The 6408-nt window shown below is 39.1% G+C and overlaps 1 long non-coding RNA gene across 1 annotated transcript; it reads left to right on the forward strand.

Annotated features, from left to right (window-relative positions):
• Positions 1-218: 218 nt before the first annotated feature.
• LOC148978327 (uncharacterized) lies at positions 219-4727 on the forward strand. The gene is made up of 3 exons (XR_016169399.1): positions 219-1232; positions 1529-1616; positions 3802-4727. It is a non-coding gene; the product is annotated as an uncharacterized LOC148978327 (long non-coding RNA).
• The last annotated feature ends 1681 nt before the right edge of the window (positions 4728-6408 follow it).

The following is a 6408-nucleotide window of genomic DNA, read 5'->3' on the forward strand; positions in this document are numbered from 1 at the left end:
GCTAGAGAGTAGGTGACAAAGTAACCTTTGCAACATGGACATGCAAACACACACACACACACACACACACACACACATATACCGAAACACAAATAGACTCGCTCAATGACAACACACTCAGTAATTGCTGCCTATTAAGGTCTTCGCTTCTCTCTCACACCTCATTACAGGCCTAAACACACACTGCCCCCTCATTACAGATTGCTTGCTAAACACACACACACACACACACACACACACACACACATATATACAATTCCCTCATTCCCACCTGTCAGTTAAACACTCAACCTGGCAAGCGTGGCCACTGAGAGTTGGGTGTTAACTCGCTGATGACAGTGTGAGGTGTTGGCTCTGAAAACCAATTCAAAACATGGTAAAAAACTGTTATGCGTGCTGACCTTGTGTCTGTGTGTGTTTTGTGGTGGTAGGTCTAACGAGAGGCATTTTTTGGGTTCGTTTGGTTTACTTGCTGGATAAGGGTTGACTTGAACACCCTACGCTATGAAGAAAATTGACTCCCCTGTAGGAATCCAATTAGAGCTTGTATGCAGGTTGACACTTCAGAGACTGTCTAGTGTGTTTGCATGTTTTAGAGCAACAGGTCCAAATCCATTGTGCATGTATGTATAATAATGAATATTTATATATATGTATATATACATTTATATATATTATTAGTAACCGCCATCTCTCCGTATCGCCATCCCTTGTACCTGTTGTTTTCTGCAGTGTAGTAATGTGCAGTCATTGGCAATGGGGGGTTTTGTTTATCGTAATTGTTCCAATTCACTAGAGCCTGATGTTTTTCTCACTCTCTTTCTCAAGGTGAAATGTAATTGAATGTGCCAAGAAGAGCAGATGGGTTGGTGATGGAAAAGAATAAAGGAAGTTGCTGCAAAAGAGCCCTGAGAGTATAATTGTGGGTGTACCAGGGTATATGTCAGATCTATCTTTGTGTAAAGGGTATGAAGAAGTTTGTCATGATACATATCAGATATATTTATGTAAGACAACTTGGTTTACACTGTATTACAGGTACAGTGCTCCCAAGAGTAGCCTGGGATCAAGTGTCTAATGGACATGGCCCATTCCCTTAAAAGACCAGCAACTTTCCTATTCCAGACATTAAAGGCGTCATTTTTGTTTGATATTTTCAAAAAAAAAATTTGAAGGAGGTTCAGAACATCAGAACAAAACATGGAAACTTCAAAATTAAGAATGGAAAAAAGGTAAGATAAGTCCAACGGGTTGTCCATCTTAATCAAAGCGATGTCATTTTCTCTCTTTTTATTAATTTTTTTTTTTTTTACAAGAAAAGAGAAGGCCTTTATTTTGACAAAATGGTCAGATTTTCAGAGTTCTGACTGATTGTTAAAGACTGTGTTGCCAGTTTACTGTGCCAAGAAACTTCTAGTAAATAAGGTAGTAAAAGCTAGTAAATAAGGAACAGCTTGTGTGTTGGGCATACTGTACCTATGAATGTATGTCCTGATGTGTTGTTTGCCCGTGTCCCTGTTTGCGATAGTTTGCAGATCCTCTTCAGAGTACTTCAGATGACAAGGGACCCCTCTCAAAAACACAAGCCTGAACTCTTCAGTTTAAGAGCCCTGCTGGTATGTGTGTGTGGGTTTCAGGAAACTGACAGTTGCCCATAAATTATTTGCCTTTATTTTAAAAGCACTGCTCATTTACATCAATTTGTAGAGGGCGGGGGAAAGTAGTGAGGGGTGTGTAACTTTAGGCATGTATATGCGAGTGTGTGAGGGGGGTCATCTTAGGTGGTCAGCGTAGCCATTCTTTCGCCCAAATATCCTGTCGTATTCCTTCTAGCCCTGCATACTTGCCATTTCCATACACCCGCAGTAGAGAGCTCAGATGCCTCCCCGCTAATTAGCAACAAGTCAGAGCCGCCCACTTCTGCGGGGCAGTAAATATTCCCACACGCTCTCACACTCGCACAGACGTCCCTAACTCGGATACAAGACCCTCGGTCCCTCTCCATTCTTTCCCCTCTTTTCTGATTTTTATCACCTCCCCTTGTTTTGTTCCCACTTCTGCAGCCATCAATCATCCCATTGACCTATCTTGTTAGGGGAAACTCGCAGACACGCCCCCTCGCCTCTTCTAGGCCTCAATCTCATCCCACGCTTTCTTTCTTTCTATAAACGTACGCATCGGAGCCCCAATGTCCATCCCTGACTTATACCTTCACAGTCCATCTTGCTCTCCTGTGCGGGTAGTGGTCACGACGGGGTTGTGGCCGTGGGCCGGACAGGGTCGTGGGGAGGTGTTAGGGGGGATTAGATTTAGGGAACACTCTGGGTGGTACGGTAGCCCCTGCGACGACCACAATGGCTCCTGTGTCCCCGTGTGACACACACCCTTGTTTTACAACAGGGGAGGAGACACCTTCAATGCCCCAATGATGTGAACCACCCTGAGCCTATTCACGGTGACAAACGGCCACTGCTGGCCCCTGTGACCAACACATGCACAGACATCACATCACAAGCATAACGTGATTTTTGCTTCATGTGTACATTTGCTAAACCATTTTAGCAAATATCACTACTACTAAATGCACAACTACATAGACAACATCTGCACTCAAATCTGAGACAAGCGGGAATAAAAGGCTTTCCTCTACCTTCCACGCTTTCTCCCTCTCCTTTCTCTCTGAAAGAACCTTCTTGGCTGGCTCTCAGTGGAGTTGAATTGGTATGGCTTTAATTGAATCAACTAGCTCTTTTCTTCTGCCGCACTTATGAGGCCAGAGCAGCCAAATGGCTTGATGACAACGTAATGGCAAAAGAATTGAATGAGCGACGCTGCCAGAGGGGTGAGAAAATCCAACGGCATTCCTTCGTATCTGCAGCGAAACACAGTCGCAAAGACACATGATGACACCATTATGATCACTGAGTTCTGCCAAAATAAAGGAGGAATTAGGCTATGTTTTAGTGGAATTAGGGAATGTTTATGAACTTGTGGAATTTTAGCAAACATTGAATTGGATATTCTGTTTGAATGAGTGTACTAGATTGAGTTTTCCATCTTTATAGGTATTTCATTTTTTATTACTTCATTTTAATTTCACGATGCATTCAATACTTTATCAGTATAGAGCCATTTCTACCTTATATAAGCCCTATTTTTTTTTTGTATAACCTGGGTATTTTTGGCATAACCTATGGGTATTGAAAAGTTTTCCAAACCTGTTTGCTTACCCCTGAGGGTTCGTGAGGGAACTGCAGGGTTTGAGTAGTTGAAAATTTTCATTTGTAAAATTTGAAAAAAAATAAATAAAAATTCATTAGTAATTGAGCTTTAATTAAATCATGAGAATGTAAAAATTAAAGAAACAGTGTAAAAATAAATACAATGAAAATAAAACATTTGAAAACCACTTTCAAAAATGTATTATTAATTAAAAAATAGTATTAATATTAATAATAATAATAATAATAATAATGTATAATAATAATAATATTCATATATATTAAAATAATATTAATTTAACATATTTGATGTGGGTTAGGGTAAGGTTAGGGCATTTATATGGATTCAGTGCTGTAAAATATAGTTACCTCAAGAAAAGTTACCTTTTTTTTTTTTTTTTTTTTTTTGTTAGATTTTTTTGTGTGTTTCCTGGGAACTGAACCAATGAATTTGCTGTTGCAGGAACACATTTATATTAAATATCAGGTCATTTTAAACAGGTCATTTCCAAGCATGGAAAGTCTTCGATTTTAATAAAGATTTAATTTTAGTAAAATCTTTCTTTCCTTCTACCTGCAGAATATCCACAGGAAGTGCCACCCATGCTTTGAAGATGCTCAGGTTTTTGGTAAACATTCAGTGTAATGCTGACATAGATGATCTCGACCCCTGGCTGCTGTGAAATTTCGGGATGCAGAGGATGTATGGAGAGATGTATACCTACTAAAGAATCTGGGCAGAGACAATAGAACAGCACACAGGCACTTGGGGAACAGAAGGGTGACACAGAGGGCAGCTCTCACCACAACAACTCTCCTGCTTTGAAAACAAAACCCCAACCTGTTACTGCTTCAGCCTGCCCGTGGGAGGGGATGCTCGTAATAAAGCTGCCAGCCCCCTCGTTAGGCATCACGAGAGTAAGTGCATGTGTTTGAGTGAAGGACTAGGAACCAATAGTACAGGAATGCTCTCTTTCTGACTTAAGTGCACGAGAGCTCTGTGTCTCAGTTTTTCATATGCAATCCTTTTGGTCCCTTCCTATTTTTATATCTTAGTAATCACTGTGTACATTCTTCAAAAAACATGGAAGATACTTTCTTATAAACAGTGCACAGGAAGGATCATACTAAAAAAGACAACAACATCATTGGGGTAACATGGCACTAAAATAATGCAATAAACTAAATAACAAAAAACACAACATGCAGGGACTTCTGCGAATGTTTTTTTACCGTAAATGTTACATTATTTTGTGTATGTGATGTTAAAGCATTTACAATGTTTAATAAATGGTACAGTAAGTATTGTAGCATTTTTACTCAAAAAAAGGTATCATTGGCACTGTACAAAAGCACAATTAAATCTTTGAAATACTGACATTTGCCATCACTCACTTTCATGTTTAACCAAACCTGTATGACTTTCTTCTGTGAAACACAATAGAATATATTTTGAAAACTGTTTAGACTTTTTTTTCATACAATAATATATTATATATTACAATATTTTCATACAATGATATATTTATTTTTCATTATAAATAAAGTAAATGATGGAAAAAAAAACGTTTTATTTTTTTGTGTTTCTTTAGGTGCAAATTTCATAAGATACAAAAAAAGTTTTTCTTGATTAATATCCATACTGACATCATCTCATTTTCAGGGTCCATCTCAGCATCCCCCCTGCTTCACAGAAGAACACACCCCTCCTTTTTTTTTTTCCTCTTGCTGGATCAGGGGAGCAGGTTGTGGTAACATTTGTAGCATTTGGCTGCAGCAAATCCCACAGCTTTTTCCTGAAAAGAAGCAGCCACCTTAAAAAGGGAGAAAGGGCGAGGGGAGGGGAGGGGAGGGGGGGGGGGGGGGGCTCTTCTCCAGTGAAGCCACTGGTCTTTCTCCTGCTCTCAGCCTGAGCACAGCGGTCTGCATGCCCCTCACCACCGCTTGCAAATCCCCCTTTATCCGCTGGCAGCCAGATGGGGTGGCAGGAATAATAGGCAGAGCCTGATGAGCACCATTCAATTTGTCCAGCCGTGTAAAGGAGCTTGTAAGCCGTTCCATTTGAGCAGGGTGTAATAGTAGCCAGGGGAGCAGAGGCTATGTTAAGACTTAATTACCTACTAATGGCTGTTGTAGGGACAAAAGACTTGTGTAGACCCCAACAACTTACACTCCTGTAATAGAGGAGAAAAGCAGGGAGAGGAAGAGGTGGGGGGAACTGTTTATTGAGACGTTGTGGCCAGAAATGTGCAATGTCCACATGTTAAAAATGCCATCAACACGTATATATATATCCGCTATGTATATGAGGTGTAAGAAAGAAAAGAAAGAAGATCCGTGTTTTGATTTTCTTTAGAAAGCCATTTGGGCTCAGAAACTTGAGAGAAAAGGTTTTCTTTTTTTTTTCATTCTTTTTTTCTTTCTTTTTCAGTTGGAGGGAAGATTAGCAGGATTAAGACTAGCTCACATATGCTGCTCTTCACTATTGGCATTCAACACAACATAAGCCCAACTGCCACCCAGACGGAGAAAGAAAGAGAGATGTAGAGGGTGAGAGTGAAAGTTTTCTTCTGATATTAAAGCAATGCACTCTGAATCAAAACTGTTTGGAATAATTGTGGAAGAAAAAAGGCTGTTTAGTGAGAAAAGTAACTGTTGGATGGTGAGGGGAAGGAATCGGGACGGATGAGGGTGCAGAAGTTCGTTAAATTAAACTGTAAGTTATGATGAGAAAAAATATTTAATATTGAGCACTATTTCAGTATTATACAAATCTGTGACTGATCATTTGAACTTCTTTACATGACCAGCTTTGAGTTGTGGAGTTCAGTTCGACTTCAAAAAGGAGGACAAAAATACTATTAAATTATGAAATTTATGTTAGTTTTTCAATTCATATTTTCACTTGCAATGCTGATAACATAATTCAATGTTTGTTTAATGAACCCTTTTCACAATGTGTTTCAACAGTTATATTGCAATTCTATCATTTTTTTATATTTTAATTTACAAAATGTAATGTACATCTATAACACAATACTTTGTAGTATATTACCTTGGCAATACATTTAAAAAAAACTAGGTAACACCACTGTGTGGATGTTTCCATTACAATGGCAGAAAGAGTGACAGCAAATTTGACTCTTCTGTAACTGGGGTCTATTAATATATTGTGCGTCACAATATA

This window comes from Pimephales promelas, chromosome 7 (assembly GCF_988280905.1).
Source record: "Pimephales promelas chromosome 7, fPimPro1.hap1.1, whole genome shotgun sequence".
Lineage (NCBI taxonomy): Eukaryota > Metazoa > Chordata > Actinopteri > Cypriniformes > Leuciscidae > Pimephales > Pimephales promelas.